Source organism: Sus scrofa, chromosome 8 (genome assembly GCF_054392235.1).
Source record: "Sus scrofa isolate SSC_HxYL_T2T_F1_AM1 chromosome 8, Sscrofa_HxYL_maternal_Yorkshire_Landrace_v2.0, whole genome shotgun sequence".
Lineage (NCBI taxonomy): Eukaryota > Metazoa > Chordata > Mammalia > Artiodactyla > Suidae > Sus > Sus scrofa.
In genome coordinates, this window is record NC_139390.1 from 77,450,192 (window position 1) to 77,468,964 (window position 18,773).

Consider the following 18,773-nt stretch of genomic DNA (forward strand, 5'->3'; position numbering starts at 1 on the left):
TATTATATATTACATTCCTGTGACTTATTTATTTTATAACTGGCAATTTGTGCCTCTTAATCCCCTTCAGAAATTTTGCCCATCTCCCTAGCCCCCTCCCCTCTGGCAACCACTAGTATGTTCTCTATTTTGGTTTCTGTTTATTCATGTTTTATTTTTTATATCCCACATATCAGTGGAATCAGATAGTATTTGTCTTTCTCTTTCTGATTTATTCACTTAGCATAATACCCTCTAGATACATGCATGTTATTGTGATGGCAAGATTTTACTCTTTTTTTATGGTTAATATGCTGTTCTAATATTCTAATATAGTACATCTTCTTTATCCACTCACCTGCCGAAGGACACTTAGGTTGCACAGCTCATTTCATTTTAGTGCTGAATGAAATTCCATTATCCGGATATATGGCAGTTTATTTATCCGTTCACTTACTGAGGGTCATCTTGGTTTCTTCCATGATTGGGCCATTATGAATAAAGCTGTTATAAAATCTGGGTACAGGGTTTTGTGTGGACATAAGTTTTCTTTTCTTTTTTTTCTTTTTTTTTTTTTGTCTTTTTGTCTTTTCTAGGGTCGCACCTGTGGCATATGGAGGTTCCCAGGCTAGGGGTCTAATCAGAGCAGTAGTCGCCATCCTTCGCCAGCACCACAGCAACACAGGATCCCGGCCGCATCTGTGACCTACACAACAGCTTCTTAACCCACTGAGCAAGGCCAGGGATTGAACTCGTGTGTCCTAGTTTGGTCAATCAACTAGAAGACAGTGTTAACAGGCTTGTAAACCACACATAGCCATTTCTTTTCTCTTTTTCCTTTTTTTGCTTTTTAGGGCTGTACCCACGTCATATATGGAGGTTCCCAGGCTAGGGGTTGAATTGGAGCTACAGCTGCCGGCCTACACCACTGCCACAGCAACACAGCATCCGAGTCGTGTCTGTAACCTACACCACAGCTCACAGCAACACTGGATCCTTAACCCGCTGAGTGAGGCCAGGGATCAAACCCACAACCTCATGGTTCCTAGTCGGATTCGTTAACCACTGAGCCACGACAGGAACTCCTAGTTTTCAATTCCTTTGGCTAAATACCAAGGAGCATATTTGCCTGCATTGATTATTATAATGTTAGTGGCAAAATGATGATTTTCTAATGCAGTCATCTCCTCCACATCTTCCCATTCTTTCGTAAAGAAGAGCTTTTACTGCACACACCCCCACCATTTTCAAAAATCACTATGGAACTTCATTCTTCTAAAATTCAGTATGTTACAATCCATTATTGCGATGCTTATATTTTTACAAATGTGGTCAGAGAAATTAGCTAGAAGCTAGTAAAATCTGTAATCTTACTACGCTATTACATAATGTTATGCATTACAAGTCAGCAGCCATGCTGTGTTAAAATACTGGTTTTAAACTCCAATCCCAAATCAGTTGGAAATTAGTACCATAACCCAAGAGTTCCTCCACCCAAGCACGCCATCTTCTGGGATCCTTCTTTTCCTTATTTTTCAAATAAAACAATGTATGCTCTCATCCCACAATATTATAGGAAATCCAGCAGCACTGCCAATATTTTCAAAGGTTTAGGGTTGTGAGCAGTAGAAATAGTCTTCTTTGATTTCTTTCACAGCCAACCCAATTCCCCATCACATCCGGCCGGTCCAAATGCCACTTGTGCATATTGCCATCTGCTGCCATATTTCTCCCAACCATGGATTCAGAACTTCTTCACTTCTCCAGGCTTTGCTGAAAATATATTTATCACAATGTCACATAGGAAGTACAAATATTCCACAACAGACATCATTGCTTTAGGACTCTTCCCTGAGCTTCGTTCCTGAGCTGCTCATTGCTGATTCAATCCACCATAGCTCCTCGCTGCACCATCTCCACCTTTAAGACAAGCACCAGGCACCACACCAATGAAGTGACTACAGCCAACACTTTATTCACAGGCTACGTCTAGAGTCACTCAATAGTTTTCAAGTTCCCCAGTCAACAGCACCATTTTCCTCTTTGCCTCATTCACCCTACCTGTGTATATGCTTTCAACCAACTTCCTACCTCCTCACCTTGGCAACCCACCCTTGCATCATCTGCAGTAGTAGCTCTCCTAGCATCCTGTCTCTACTGGCCAATCCCAGGTAGCCATCCTTCCTAGCTCAGCCAGCCTTGGGATAAGGCTTTTAGCAGCACTTTTCCTTTGGCTCTCTGCCCTTCTGGTCACCTCTCCTATCTTCCCATCACTGTTCACAGCTCTCTCTACGGAAAACCTGTCAATCTGCTGCACTGGACCCACTTCTTCCGCACTGATGGTTGAACTTTCCATTATGATCAACCCAGCTCATCTGACTCTTTGCAGGCTAGGAGGGGCTGTTGAGCCACAACTGCAATTAGGAGTCAGAACATTCCAGCTTCCCGGGAGAAGGGACATGAGAAACAGTATTCCTCCCAGGAAAGAAACACATGATTAATATGTGGGGTCAGCTCCTTACTTCAAATATCATACCTATTCACATACACACATGCATACTTTCCATGTATGTCATTCCTGCCCATAGCATCTAGAGGAGAGAAGTGAGTAGAAATTGCCATTAAAGAGATAAGGAAGTCAAAGGTCTAAATTGCAGCATACATAAGTGGCAGCTCCACCAAGTAGCACTGACTTTGCTGAATTATTGTGAATTTTCTATTTCATTTGGTGTATATAACCTGACCTAATGCTATGGCAAGGAGAACCTTTGGCCAAAAAATTACAAGCAAGACTAATGAACTAGAAACAGAGATCAGGAGTGCCCATTGAAGCTCCAAGGGTTAAGGACCCAACATTGCCTCTGTGAGGATGAGGGTTCAATCCCTGGCTTCACTCAGTGGATTAAGGATCCAGCATTGCCACAAGCTCCTGCATAGGTTGCAGATGGGACTCAGATCCCGAGTTACTTGTTGCTGTGGATGTGGCTGTAGGCTGCAGCTGCATTTCCAATTCAACCCCTGGCTCAGGAACTTCCATATGCTGCTGGTACAACCTGAAAGAAAGAAAGAAAGAAAAGAAAGAAAGAAAGAAAGAAAGAAAGAAAGAAAGAAAGAAAGAAAGAAAGAAAGGAAGGAAGGAAGGAAGGAAGGAAGGAAAGAAGGAAGGAGGGAGGGAGGGAAGGAAGGAAGGAAAAAGAAAAGAAAAGAAAGAAAAAAAAGATAAAAGAAACAGAGGTTAAGGCTCAGCCTTGGGTCTAAATTTTACACTGGGCTTCAGTGAAATATAGAACAATCATTAACTGTGAGTCCATTTACTGGTGGGAGAGTTTTAATAAGTAAATGCAATCAGGATGTTGAGAAGGAATTAATCAATAATACCCTTCATGACAGGCAGAATAATGCCCTGACCAAAGATATCCACTTCCACATTCCCAGAACCTGGGAATGTTAGCTTACAGGGCAAAAGAGAATTTGCTAAGGATCATGAGAATTTGTTGAGTATCCTGGAATATCCAGGTGGACCCAATTTAACCTCAAGAGTCCTTAAGCAATGGAAGAAGGCAGAAGGTCAGAGTCAGAAAGAGATTTGAAGAGGTTATGCTGCTGGATTTGAAAATGGAGGAAGGGGCCGTGAGCCAAGGAATGCAGGTGGCCTCCAGAAATTGAAATAGGCAACAAAAGGGATTCTCAATGTCTCCAAAGCTCCCAGAAAGAAGGCAGCCAGCAACTCCTTGATCATAGCCCAATAAGACCAATTTCTGCTTCTGATCACCAGAATGATAATAAATGTGTATTGTCTTTAAGCCACTAAGTTTGTGGTAACATGTTATAGCTGCAATAGGAAACTTATACACCAGTCTTGCCCCTGAAAAATCTACAGCAGGAGGGACATCAAAAGCCAACCAGCATGATAACTGCTTGGGCTGTGGGATGGAAATCCTGTGAAATTAGATTGTTATGATCATTATACAACTACAGATGTGATACATTTATTTGAGTAATTTTTTTAAAAGGGGAAAAAAAAAAGCCAACCAGCTTCGTGGTTCAAGACTATAACATCCCAGTCACAACCAAAGGCAAAAGGAAGCAGTTTCTTCTTGCCCATCTCTTTTTACCAAGAGGATAACATTTCCCAGATGTTCCTCCCTGGAAACTTTCCCAGAAGTTCTCCTCAGGGATCACTGACAGGGATACTTCTCATGGCCAAGTTCAAGCTGTAAGGAGTTAAGGAAAACAAGCACTGGAATTTTCAACCTCTAAGTGATAAGTGGGCACTTCCGGCAAAGAGTTAGGTACCTACTACCCCAGTGAGAGACAAGAGGTAGAGAAAAGTTTGCTGAGTCCCTTTAGATAAGGCTGTAAGGTTGAGCTGAAGGAACACATATCTAGACTTTGAGATCACGTCTACTCTTGCGCTGACACTTAACATAAGCTCCAATTTCTCTCCCCAATCCACCGTTACATTTTTATTCAACGCTTTCCAAAGCCCTTTATGAGGAAGTTTTCTTCTTTTCAAGGCAATTTAAATTATCGTGGAAAAATTAAAAATACTAAACTACTACTTTAAAAACTGTAAGTTATACCACTCTGAGATAATTACTATTAATGTTAATAATCTGGTGTATATTTCTTTAAACAATCTTATCATAATGTATACACATACTTTTTAGAAGCTTTTTCATAGCATTTTCTTCCTTTGCAATGCATATAGGAATACAAGAAAAATTACTATGCTTAGCTTTATAAAGATTGAACTACTTTGGAAAGCAAATCGAACTGTTTATAAAGCAGCTGATGTCAACTGATAAACAAGGATAATAAGAAAAAGAAATAGTTTGGAATAGTGTCCATGTAAAGTTAATTTGTCAAGCTTATATGTCAGGAAATGTGAAGCTACAGAGCAGTTGGCTGAAGTATAATGTTTGATGAAATTAATTTCCAACCCAGCATTTGAAACAAGATACCGTTAGCTTTGCATGCATACCCAGGTTTGCTTTGACTATTATAGGCATAAATTGTTCCTTCTATACACTGTTGTGAATAATTCTGTAGCACTAAAAGGATTTAGTGTATTCAATGTTCCAGTTTGCAAAAACATCCATGTAAATAGCATCTTCATCTTTCAGAGCTTTCTTTGAGCTTGTATCTCAAATTTCTTCTAAAGAGTCATTTCTCAAGTAGCAAATATAATTTTTAATTAATTAGCTTCGCAGAAATATTTTCCTTGCATTTATGGGAAACACCTGCCCACATTTCATATCTCTCTGCTACCATGGAAACTTGGTAGAGTGAGTTTGACCAGCCATGATGACTTTGGCCCTTTGATGCAGCTGTTTAACCACGGGGATGTTTTGATGTTGTTCATTTACATCTCTGCTATTTATTTGATGTTTTCTTGTGACATATGGCTTAGCTTTTATACAGCATCCATTTTCTCACTTGTAGGATGGAAATAATATCTACCTCAGAGGCTTGTAGTGAGGATTAAATGAAATACTATTAAGTGATTTTGTAATGCCTGGGACATACTATTTGCTCAATAAATAGTAGCAATCACAAAATTATTGATGATGGTGATGACAGCAGTAGGATGTACAAAGTGGGACCAAAATGATGCTCTTCCCTTATCTGAGAGTCAGAAATAGGAATCCTTAAGTAAACATGTTCGATAAACTTAATTACAAACTTCCAGAATTCAGCTGAAAATATCAAAATTCGCAGAAACTGAAGCATCAAAAGAATTTAGAAGAGTATGATTGGGTGTTGGATGTGACCCTGACTCACTGATTATGATCCCATGGACCAGATGTGCTTGTCACATCTATCTCCTGCCTCAACATAGTGAATGAATCAATCGATTTTTAACATGTTGGTGAGTCACTCTTTGCCAGGCACTTGCTGGGTGCTCCTGTTTTCACCTTATGCCAAGTGGTCTAGACACTACTAAGGAAGAGTCAGGGTATACCCAGTCACCAAAGAAATGTTTAAGGCATAGAGGCAGGCCTAGAGAAAGCGAAAAAATGAAGGGTGAGGGAGAGATTGTAGTTTGTTAAATGCTATGAACTGATGAACTGGAACAAAGATTAAAGAAGAAACAACTACTATCCCCAGAGTATTCATGTGAACACCTTGACCATAGGTACACGCTGAGTGCTAGGAACATATGTGGCTTCTTTAAAAGCTTCTTCAGAAGCAAGTGGCCACTTCTACCTGTCCAGGATCAAACTTGCTACTGGAGAATTTCCCTGTAAAAAGGGAATCAGAGTAGAAAGCTTTTGATGTTAACCTCTCCTGGGAGACTGTTCCACTGCTGTGGCTCCCATTCCCATTTGAATCACTCGAAAGACTAGAGAAGAAAAACAACAGTATGGCTGTGCAAATTTGAGACAAGAAAAATTAGATATGGCTTTTGCTGAAAGGGCAGAAGGACAATAATTTTCTTAAGAGGCAAAGCTGTGTTCTTGTCAAATGAAATTGCACCAGTTAAAAAAGAAGGTGCAGCTGCAAATTATCTACCGCTCTGTGAAGGGAAACATGGAAGCCTCCAACAGCTCAGATCTATTGAATTTAAAGTTACTTTTCGGGAGTTCCCGTTGTGGCTCAGTGGTTAACGAATCTGACTAGGAACCATGAGGTTGTGGGTTTGATCCCTGGCCTTGCTCAGTGGGTTAAGGATCTGTCATTGCCGTGACCTGTGGTGTAGGTCGCAGACTCGGCTTGGATCCTGCGTTGCTGTGGCTCTGGCGTAGGCCGGCAGCTACAGCTCTGATTAGACCCCTAGCCTGGGAACCTCCATATGCCGCCGGAGCGGCCCTAGAAAAGACAATAAATAAATAAATAAAGTTACTTTTCTGCAGAACTTCTCTCTCAGGTGGCCCCAGTGACAGATGGTCTGCCATGGGGATTATCAGGGAGGAGGCCCAGTGTCCCCCTGATTGTGCATGTGTGTTTGGGTACAAAATTTTTAGCCAGCAGCTGATGGAAAAACATTTGTCGGCGGTGTTTTGAAACATACAGTTCTATCTGGGGTGACATGCTTGATGGACATTTGACACCCTTGTCCACAAATGCAGATCTGGCAGGCTTAGTAACAAGAGGATGGGTGAAAATTTGATGTCGGCTCCATGTAAGCTTGTAAGCATATGTCCATTTGTTGCCTGTACTAGTGACACATCCTCCTCAACAGATGGGGCGGGGTGTGGGGCTGAGAACCGAAGAATGATCGCAGCTCACATTGTCTGCCCCACTAATACCTCTTCGAAAAAAGTTTTAACATTCATTTTTTCAGAGCACTGTGAGGTCTTGCCTTTGGTTTAAGGTTCTTTGGTTTCGAAATAGGCTCTCAAGTCTCAATTTCTTGAACCCAGCAACATATAAGGAAGGGAATTTTGACCTTGGTGTTCTTGCCTGAAACTATCAGGTTAGGTGATATTAAATTTGACTTAGTAAATATACACATTTCAGACTGAGAATTTAGATAGTGAGTTAAAAGTGTCACAGATCAAGATTGAGTCAGGGAGCTTGTCAATGAGTGGGTTTGTTGAGTGAATGATCATACACACACACACACACACATACACACACTTACTCACCATTGACCTTAGACTGATCAGTTCTCTCAATAGAGGCTCTCTGACAGAAAGAAAGAAAAAGACGGGAAAAGAGAGGGAGGCAGAGGGGATGGGAAGATGAAAGAAGAGGTCTGCCCATGAAAACATAAAGTTCCAAAGTAGACAAGATTCCTGGAAACTTAAGCACTAATCACATCAAATTTTATGACACCACTTTATATTTCTCCACAGATTTATAGCATTATTCAAAAATGTTTTGGAGTTCCCGTCGTGGCGCAGTGGTTAACGAATCCGACTAGGAACCATGAGGTTGCGGGTTTGGTCCCTGCCCTTGCTCAGTGGGTTAACGATCTGGCGTTGCCGTGAGCTGTGGTGTAGGTCGCAGACGCGGCTCGGATCCCGCGTTGCTGTGGCTCTGGTGTAGGCCGGTGGCTACAGCTCCGATTCGACCCCTAGCCTGGGAACCTCCATATGCCGCGGGAGCGGCCCAAGAAATAGCAACAACAACAACAACAAAAGACAAAAAAAAAAAAAAAAAAAAAAAAAAAAAACAAAAATGTTTTGATCAGGTTTCTAACCAGTTTTCCATGTCTAAAAGTGCTTATTACCTTTTTATTTTAATGTTTTGTGAATTGCTCCCCATAAACTCTGTCTCGAAGATGGTGCAGTGTAGGGGTGAAGACAGATCTGTCATCTGTCTGGCTCTGTCACACAGCCTGTGTCATTTACAAATGTTATCTAACTGCTCATCGGTAAAGTGGGCACCATTATACTCAGCCCTTCCGGACCCAAGTGAGGATGAAATCAACTGCTACATGTAAAGTGTTACTAGAGTGACTTGTCCACAATAACACTTGAGAAGAGCAACTGCCTGCTAAAGCCCAGCTCTCAACACAGCCACATATTGGCATGTGGGTCGCTTTTACAAAAAACCGAGGCCCATTACCATTCAGAATCAGAATCTCTTGGCGTGGGTTGTAGGCACCTATATTTTTAATGTTCTCTTGGTTACTTTCGTGTGCCATCAGGATTAAAACCCTCTTAAAGCATTTTGTAGGCAAGGGCTGTATCTATTTTGTTCACCACTGCAAACCTAAGACCTACCCCAGTACTCAGTATAGGGAAGGCACTCAATATATATGTTGGGTGAATGAATAAAATAAGATCTATCTGTTCAACATATTCCAAGGTAAATTAACAACAAATACCAATACCGGGAGTATGTATAAGCCAAGAAAAGTCCCACGTCTGAACAGAAAGCTGAGCACCCATAGCTGCCATATTCCACTGCAAAGGATGTGCCTTTATGTTATTTTGGGTAAAAGAAGAATTAGATAATTCTCTTTAATCAGTAAGGCCATGAAGAACAGCTTTTGCAACAATATCTAAAAATGTTACACTGGAGGAGTGGTGTTCAACCTTTTTGTCTTCATAACATACGAGTACAAAAATTGTTTTCACATTCAAGGTGGAATTAAGAGTTTCAAAGCACACGTATAACTGAATCACTTTGTTGTACAGCCAAAATTATCACAATATTGTAAATCAGCTATACTTCAGTAAAACTTTAAAAATGGAAGAAAAAAAAAACCTGAAAACAAAGCTTCAAAGCAACAATGAATAAGCCAGAAACAATTACAACATAATCATTATTATGACCAAAAATTGTCTCTCAAGACTTGTGAAAAGTCACTGGGTTATCCAATCATTTACCCAGTCTTAGAGAAGAGTAGTACCACTGTTCCAGAGAAATTTGTGATTGCCTTTCACTTCCTTCCTTATAAACTCATGACCCAAAGTTTTTCATACATCCCAATAAGGAGTCAGTGGATTTTTCACGCCATTTTACCTCTTACTTAGTAGCAAATTATACTCCCTGCTCTATGTACCCCACAACCTTCTCCGTTCAAGGTTACATCGGATGGAAATCTTCAGGACCGTGAGTAAACTCAGTTGTAGCAAAGGAAATAGTATTCACTGGTTGCACTGTCCACAGCGTCTCCAGTGACGCTATGCTGCCACACAGCCCAGACTCAGCAGTTTACAATAACAAGCATTTATCCTCTTGCTCCAGGATGACTCCAGTCTGGCTCATCTAGGCAGAGTTCAGCTGAGTAGCTCCACGCCATGTCCCAGGTCAGCAAGGCAGGGCTCCAGGATGTGAGGTGCAGAATGACTCTACATGTCTTGCAGCACCCAGGCCAAAAGGGCATGGTTCCTTGTGACAGATGCCCAGAACACCAGAGAAGCAAGCCCAACCACACAAGCCCATTTCAGGCATCTGTTTATGTCACATCTCACTACACCTCAACAATCGAAACAAGTGTTATGGTCATGCTCGAAAATCAAGATGTAGGGGAAGAAGAAGTACCCTCCCTCCATTACGAAGCTACCACAAGACTCTGGATGTATAATTCTGCTCATGAAGGAGTTCTGTTGTGGCTCAGTGGTTAACAAATCTGACTAGGAACCCTGAGGTTGCAGGTTCAATCCCTGGCCTTGCTCAGTGGGTTAAGGATCCGGTGTTGCCGTGAGCTGTGGTGTAGGTCACAGACATGGCTCGGATCCCGCATTGCTGTGGCTGTGGTGTAGGCTGGTGGCTACAGCTCCAATTTGACCCCTAGCCTGGGAACCTCCATATGCCATGGGAGCGGTCCTAGAAAAGGCAAAAAGACCAAAAAATAAAAATAAAAATAAATAAATAAATAAAACTAATTCTGCTCATGAGAGGTAAGGAACTCAATCTACCACACTGAGAAAAAAGCAGTGGCACCCAGGTTAAGAATCTCTGCTGTATGGGAGTGCCTGTGGTGGCTCAGCAGTAACGAACCTGACTAGTGACCATGAGGACAGGGGTTTGATCTCTGGCCTTGCTCAGTGAGTTTAGGATCCGGTGTTGCCATGAGCTGTGGTGTGGATCACAGATGCGGTTCGGATCCCGCATTGCTGTGGCTATGGTATAGACTGGCAGCTGTAGCTCCAGTTCAACCCTGAGCCTGGGAACGTCCATATGCCACGCATGCGGCCCTTTAAAAAAGAAATTAAAAAATAAAAGAAATAAAAGGAACCCTGCTCTAGAAGGCTGGAGACTGACAGGTAGCATTATTCACCATCCTCAGACTGGGTAAGTGGATGGAAAACCATCTTCCCAATTGGTTTTCCCAAAACAGCAAAATGACCCTCTACTTGCCGGAATTAAAATTTTTATTAGTAGAACCTCATGTTGGTTAAACAACCAAGTTAAGCAAATCAGTTCTGGAAAACTCCAAGAAAACTTAGACCACATGCTGGGAGGCGGAACTACAGAATGTGTGTCCAGAAGGAGGTGCATCTAGGTTTGAATCTTGGCTCCTACGTTTATTAGTGGTGTGACTTTCACTAAGTCGCTTAAATATCTGAATCCTCCTGGGTTTTATTTGCTAGGTTGTTTGGGTTGTTGTCATTTTGCTTCATTTCTGTTTATAAACTGGAAATAGTGCTGATTCTGTGGAACAGTAGTGAGTCTCAAACAAACAAATGAGAGAAAAGAATTTGTTACATGATTGGTGCCCAATTTATGTTAGTTGCCTTTCACCCCTGGCAGAAGGACCCACTCATGAGGTTGGCTGTTTATTTTCTTAATAGAAGAAGAGAGACAGGAGAGATGCTGATCCACAGCCTTCATTTTCTGGCATAATCCTTCTCTCGCTAAGTGTACCTATCACACAATATGACCTTATTTCTTACTTAGAAAACACCATCATTCTTTGATGGATGACCTGGCAATTTCATATAAGAAAGAAGATATCCATTGTCCTCTTCCCTCAACCCCCTTCATCAATTCCTCTCATCTAACACTTGCACATACTTTATTAAATATTCTTTACCCTGTAAAGGTTTCCCTGATCCTACTCTGCTCCCAGCTGGCCTGGGTGCCCCTCCTATGCACTCAAAGCACGCTGTAATTCTCCACCTCAACATTTATCATGTCTTATTGCAATTGCACCTTTATGGAAATCTCCCCTCTGCTTTAATCTCCTACTGGTCTCGTTCACTGTGTTTTGTAGAGTATAGGAGACACTGAGAGGCATCTATTATTTTAGCCTGGCCTGCATCCTATCCTTTTTCCTCCCATCTCTCCTTAGCGACATTATTTTTATCCTTGGATTTAGTCTTGACTGAGAGTCCAAACAAGGGTCTTTCACTAAAGTAAAACAACGGACTCCCCCTTTTGCTTAAAACAATTTGAAGTACGTTTGGAACTTTCAATCTGAACATATAGAGATACTGATTCTTGGTAATAGGATATTGCCAGGCATGGACCTAAAATACAGAATTTGGTGAGTTAATGCAGGGTGGACTCTTCCTCTTCTGCCCCTAAATGGGAATCAAGATTGGATCTGTTCATCTGAGGGCCAGGGACACAGTCAGGACACTCACCCTGAGAAGCCTGGAACAACAGGCCAAGAACACAGGGGCTTGAAAGACAGCAAAAACAAGAGGAAGTGGAAAATGCAGGGGCCATTGAAACCAAACTTCCCTAATGCTGTCCCTTGGTACAGGAATAGCCCTGCCCTCTGCGGCAGGACAGAACGCAGTCTGCTGATGACAATGGGAGAAGAGAATCAAATCCGTAGGCTTCAGGAAGAAGCTGATAATGTGTTTTCAGGAGGGCCTGGAACTCATTAGGACTGAGACATTGCTGGTGTGGCCTTGTCAGAGAGCTGCCTGTGTCCCTTTGATGCTGGCATGGTATAGCTGCTCCTGCGTGTTTGTTCTGAAAGCAAAATCAGACACCTAATCCTCTTCCACAAGCCATTACACGATAGAAATGCCTGGGTCTCCCCAGGCTGCCTAGACTCTTCAGACCTGTCTTTTTTTTTTTTTCCCCACTCACATCAGTGGGGCTTTTTCTCGTCTCCCCCTTACATTTCCACAGCATCATAAAACGCCACATGATTAAGGGATTTCAAACAGCAGCAAAGTATTGCATGACTTAGGAAGTAATTTGATCGCCTACATCTCATCTTACATTCAAAGAAATAGGATGAGCACAGAGAAACTGGTCCTTCCTGGATCCCCTTACAGCTACATGGTTGCTGACAGCTTTCTAGGGGCACCCCTGGGACAAAGCAGTTGACACACTTTGATTATAGCCAGAATTTGTGACAGAGACGAGGATCTGAGCACCTGGGCTTTGCACCTACAAACACACTCTTGCCAAATATAAAAACATATTCATTCCCAATTTCTCTCTGTATATAAGAGGAGAGGGGAGCACAGCTGGGGCAGAATTAAGTCCCTGAAATCAACAGCTGCTGATTTCTGGTCAGGGCCAAATCCAGGAGACTACAGTTTTCAAATCATGTTTTTTAATCTCTCTTTCCTCAGTGTGGGTCTGGCAAGAGTCTACCAGGGCTCCCTGAAGGTTAATTGATTATTTCGTATCACCAGCAATATTTTGCTTGAGGGTAATACTAAATTCCTTCTTGTTCTTTCTCTCTTTTTTAAATGAACTAAGATGTTAGGGAAGTATTATTAGCTATTAATAATTAGATAAGAGTGACAACAAATTGCTATTATTTTTAAAATTCTTATGACATTTATTTATTTGCTTTTTAGGGCCGCACCCCTGCACCTTTTTAGGGCTCGGGGTAGAATCAGAGCTTCCGCTGCCAGCCTACACCACAGTCACGGCAACACCAGGTCTGTGCTTCCTGATTCCTCATTTCCTTGGCAGCAGTCATGGGAGGAGCTAGAAAGAGCCCTGAGATGCTGGATTGGGAGGTGAGATTCCCCCACAGCGGGCCTGGGAGCCCCACTCCTGCCTCTGTTCTCTTAACAATCAGGGGAGAACCTCTTTGAACAAGCTCTTCCTCCCCAGGACCCCTGCCCCCCAGGGGGCCTGATTTAGGCTGGAGGAGGCGACATTGCCCTGCACCGTGCCCAGCAGAGGCGGAACTGCTGCCCTAACCCATGTGAAATGAAGGCAGCCTGTCCCCCGACCCCCACCCCCTCCAAAGACCCCAGGAGCTTGAAGAAACCGTGATCACCTGGTCTACCCCTCATTTTCCAGGAAGAAAGTAAAGGGCAGAGTGGACAAGTGACTTTGGGAATGTGGCTTAAGCCACCTGAACCTCATTTCCTCATATGAATAAGACTAGCCCTCGGGCACCCAACTTAAGGCTCATCTGGCGTCCTAAAAAGACACAAGTCAGCAGGTCTTGAATGACATGGATCTTGTGTGCCAGAGCAAAGAGGAGGGGTGTGCTACAGGCAGAGCCGCCAGACAGATTCCCTGAAAACCTCTTTCACATCTCCCTCCGTGAAACCCTGGATTCCACTGCATTGTTTGTGGTTCACCCTCTGTCCACCTCAAAATCCTGGCCCCAGCCAGCTTTCCTCCCGTCTGAGATCACCCGTCCCACACCCCCCACACCCCCACCCTAACCCTCCACGCCCCCCCACCCCATTTCCCCCCCCCCCGGGGGGGGGAATCTGCATGTTTTAATGTGCAACTCAACACCATCTCTCCCCACCCTTTCTCCACTTCTCCATCTGCACAACAAAGAGCCAACTGCTGGCTGAGCCCTCAGCACAAAACAAAACCAACACGAGATCTGAAACGTGTATAAGTGATTAGGTTTTTCTTTCATCCCAGCACATGGAAGAGGCGGGCAGGATACCCACTTCACAGAGTATTGCTCACGGGCACGGAAACAGGGTAGCCTAAGTGAGACGGGTGCCCAGTAACTGTGCCTTCCTTCCTCCCTAGACGGAAAAGCTTGGCCAGGAAGTCCAACTATAGAAAAGGGAACAATGCTGGCAGTCCTGCGGGGCCCTTCTCCTCCCCTTGGGGAGCGGTCCTAGGCAGAACTGCCACTTCATTTCAGCACTCTTAGAACCAAACACCTGGCACCTCCATCTGTATCCATTTATTTTCTCCCTGGCCCTTCCCCAAACACCCTCCCCCACCCCACCTGCTCCAGCCTTGTCCTCTTTTCTCAAGGTCTCTGTAGATTGGCTGGCAAGTAGCACCGATGTGATGCTCCCAGAGCCCAGCCCCTGACCTCCACCCAGCTTCCCATCACAAACACTCAGAGTACTGATCACAGGACTCGCCACAATTACAAACCCCTACTTAGATACCTGTCTCCTCCGATGCGGTGTAAACTCCAGAACAAGAACCGCAGGGTCTTAACTACGTGCTGGCTCCCCTGATGATGTCCTGTCATGAGGTGAGCATCAGAGTATCTGGCAAAAAGAAAGGAAGGAAGGGAGGGACGGAGGAAGGAAGCTTTCATCTCAAGAAAAGACCGTTCTACTCAAAGACATTCCAACTCATGTCGCTTTATGCCTGGCTCCTGACCTTCTAAGACTCTTCTCAGCAAGACAAGGACCCGTGATACCAGCCTGCTGCCTCGACTGCCCCGTCCCACCTTGTTCTCCAACCAACTGCTTCCACCGTTTTGTTTCTGGTGCAGCACAGCTATCTTTCCAGATGCATGGGTATCAGAGGCAAGGGGGCGTTGTGGCAAAAGAATATAGAGGCAGCTCCAGGCATCTGGGATCTGAGTCCCTACTTCTCTGCCTGTTGCTTAGCCATCTGCTCTCAAAGTCCCACCTTCCTTTGGGATCCCCCCCCTTCAGAATCCTTACCCACCTTCCACTCCCAAATTTCCACCTCTTTCTTTGTGAGAGAAATTCATCTCTCCTCTCTCCTCTGTCTTTGAGGTCTAAATGCTTATTTGGGGAGGAGCAGGCAGGTTACACATCCAGGAGTATGCCACCGCTTTGAACCACACCCAGCAAGGGCTTCATGTGACTGTTAACCAAGAGATGTTCTTCTCCCCAGTATCTCTGAGGAGCCCCAGAAAGTGTCTGAAGACTGTCCAGTCCAGTCCCAGCAACAATTATTCATCTCTTCTTTTCTCACCCAGCCCTTTCTCTTCCTTTAAGGATACTTGTTGTGTAACCTATAATGGAAAAAAAAATCTAAAAAAGAACTTATATATATATATATTTTTTAAATATGCACAACCTATAATTTAGTGTTAATTTTTATTGGGGCAAAATGAGAACTATAGCCCAGGGTGGCAACATTTCAGATAACTCTGAGGAAATGCTCCGAAGAGGTGGAGGGCAATGTCAGGGTAAATGTGATTTTGGTGAAGGGCAGAGGTGCAGGCAACCAAGCACACATTGCTACAGAGGTCACTGCTAGTCTCATGAAGGTTACTGCTGGTCACAGGAGCAGCTGTCACCATGAAGGATGTTAGTGCTTTTTGAGATACAAGGAGATGCAAGAATGGGGCTCATAAAATCTTCTCCCAAAAAGATCTAACTCTCTCAAGGCCTGTTCTGCCAGTTTTCCCAGAGCACAGAGTGCCTCCATCCGGGTCTCCAGCCTGGGCTCCTTTCAGGGGGCATCGAAGGTCAGCGGCTGCAGCGGCTCATGATTTAATCCTTATAGAGGCAGATGGTAAGTGCCAATCTCCAGTTCCAGAAACTAAATAAATCTATATATATATACACACACATGAAACTGAATCACTTTGCTATACACCGGAAACTAACACAACACTGTAAAGCAGCTCTATTTCAATTTTTAAAAGAAAATGAAAAAAGGATACTTCCTGTATGACTATCTTTCTCGCTCATGAAATTCACGTCTTTTTTGTTTTATTTTCTTTTACATATACACAAATATGATTTTCTAGAGGTGCACTGATATGATCACACTGGAGTTGTTTCTAGTACAGTGTTTCCAATTTTCCTTATTTTGCATAGGTTTCTCTCTTTCCCTCCTTCTCTCCTTGTTATCCATGTTAACTACCTAGGATTTTTCTCTGTCTATACTTCTCTTCCCGCTTATACAGTTATATGTAAACAGCTCTCTCTATATGTACATGTAGCAGAGAATATGCATTTTTGTTTTATAAGGATGCGATCCTATTTTACAGACATTTCTATGGCTTGCTTGTCTCATGCAACAATAACCTATGGAAATCCCTTCCAATCACCAGATATGGGTCTAATTCTTTTTTCTTTAATGGCAACATTATATTACATGAGATGCACATTTCATAATTTCTTCACCATTGCCCTTATGACAGGCGTTCATTTTCTTCCAGCTTTTACCCAGTTAATGCTGTTCTAAACATCCTTGAGGATATATTCTTAAATCCTGGCACTTTCCTTTTGAACAGTCTCAGAAATAAGATTTGCTGGGTCAAGGGATGTATGTATTTTTAATTTTAATAGCTCTTTCTAGTTTATTTCCCCCAAAAAGCCCTATAGCAATCCACATTTCCATCAGCAAAGTATGAGCCTATTCTTTTCCCCCCATGCCTGCCAGGAATGAATGTCACTCTTAAAGTTCTGACATTCTGTTAAGTGTAGGGCTATCTATCACCTTGTTACTTTAATTTGCGTTTCCTCAAGCTCTGGTGAATTTGAGCATCTTCATTCTTTCTTGAATTGCCTCCGAATATCCTTTGTCCACTTTTCCAGGGCGTATTTATCTTCTGGTCAATCTCTAAGGTTCATTTTTGCATTAACACTTTGTTATCCTTCACAAGTATTTTTCCAAATCTTTTAATTGACTTTGTTTGTAGTACCTATTTCCATGTCAAAGCCTTTTTCTTTTTCACTTTTCAATAGTTTGCCCTTTTTTATAACTTCAGAATGTGTAGTCTTGTTTAAAAATCTCCTCATGTCCAAAATGTGTGTATCGGTATCGCTTAGCTTTTCTTGCAGGTACTTTTTAAAATCGCTTTTATTAACTACAGTTAAAATTTCAATCTATATGGTATTAAGAAAAATTATCCAAAACTTGGAAATACAACAAAAGAATGATGGCACATGCTTTCCTGTCATACAAAAGCAAAGTCTAACAGGCCCATTAAAGGACTATTTTATCCTCTAAGTCCTGGTGGTGAGATGTGCCATTCTTGATTTAGGACCCAGCCTCCATGACTTTTCATGTTAACTTGCAGGTTTTTCTCCAATAGAGGTGCAAATTATTTCTGTCCAATAGAGAAAGTAAGTTAGAGTTTTATTTCCCTAAAGGACATTAACCGCTCTTTGGTCTCTAAATGAGTAAGCTTGTTCCAGCCTGCCTTTTTGGACTAATTGTTTAAATCTCTGTTCTCCAAATGCTTTTCGAACCAGTTTTATCATCCTGCTGTTTCCTTCATTCATAAGTTACATAAATCTTTGACTTGTGTTCAATTTTAGATTCATATGAGAGTCATGTTTTTAACTTTTTATGCTTTGACACTGGAATGTATTTTTGAATATGATGCGAGACAGGTTTAATTTTATTTTCCTCTACATGAATGATCAGTTGTGCCAGCTCTAAATAATCCATCCTTTTCCTCTCTAAATAGCAATACTTAATCTTTCCATGCCTAGAATAAAACTTGCTGTAGAATAGACAAGCAATAAATACACTTTGGATGAGTATGGCAAATTTTTATACTCAGTTCTACTTCTTGATTCTCTATTCAGCTCTTCTGAACTATTAGTCTGTTCCTTTGCCAATACTATTGATGTGTTTACTCTGGCACCATAGTATAACTTGATACTAGAGAAGACAGCCACTTTGGTTAGTTTTCTTTTTCAATTTCTTCTCTTTCGTGAGTATCCTTCCATCTAAACTTTGAGATCATTTTATCCAATTCTAAAAAGAAAATCCTTTTTGAAATTTCACTGGTCATTGTAAATTTATTAAATTTGATAACATTTATATGTGTTATTTTAAGCCCTTCTGTCTTAGAACATGGTGTAGTCTTTCATTTGCTCAGCTCCTGCTTTACACCTTTCAAGAGGAAGTTATGGTTTTCTTTATACAGGTTCTTTATTGTGTTATTTTTATTGCTGTGCAGTTTTAGATATTATTGTTATGTCAAAAAATGGGACTTTTTTTTCCCGTTTCCATTTTTAGGTGCTTTTTGCTAGAACAGGGAAGGATCATTGTTTTTTACATCTTTTTCTTGTATACAAATGCCTTACAAAATTCTCATTATTTTTAATAGTTCATCTGATTTCACATTGGTTTGATGTTCCTCTGGCCTCCAAGATGCTTTCAAAGTAAAAATGAACCAAGAGTCTACATGGTTTATTTTCTGTCTAGAAGCAGTTACATCACCTGACAACCTGTCCTTCAACATACTCGATATTTTCTTTTTCTTAGCACTCTAAAACTTCCTATAAATGACCTGCTTTTTGTCTCTTGAAGGG

At 42.1% G+C, this 18,773-nt stretch overlaps 1 long non-coding RNA gene across 1 annotated transcript; it reads right to left on the reverse strand.

The window, feature by feature from the left end:
• Positions 1-524: 524 nt before the first annotated feature.
• On the reverse strand, positions 525-14,788 carry LOC146400871 (uncharacterized). The gene is made up of 2 exons (XR_014812732.1): positions 14,679-14,788; positions 525-1,752 (listed from the first exon to the last, which is right to left on the reverse strand). It is a non-coding gene; the product is annotated as an uncharacterized LOC146400871 (long non-coding RNA).
• Between the last annotated feature and the right edge of the window lie 3,985 nt (positions 14,789-18,773).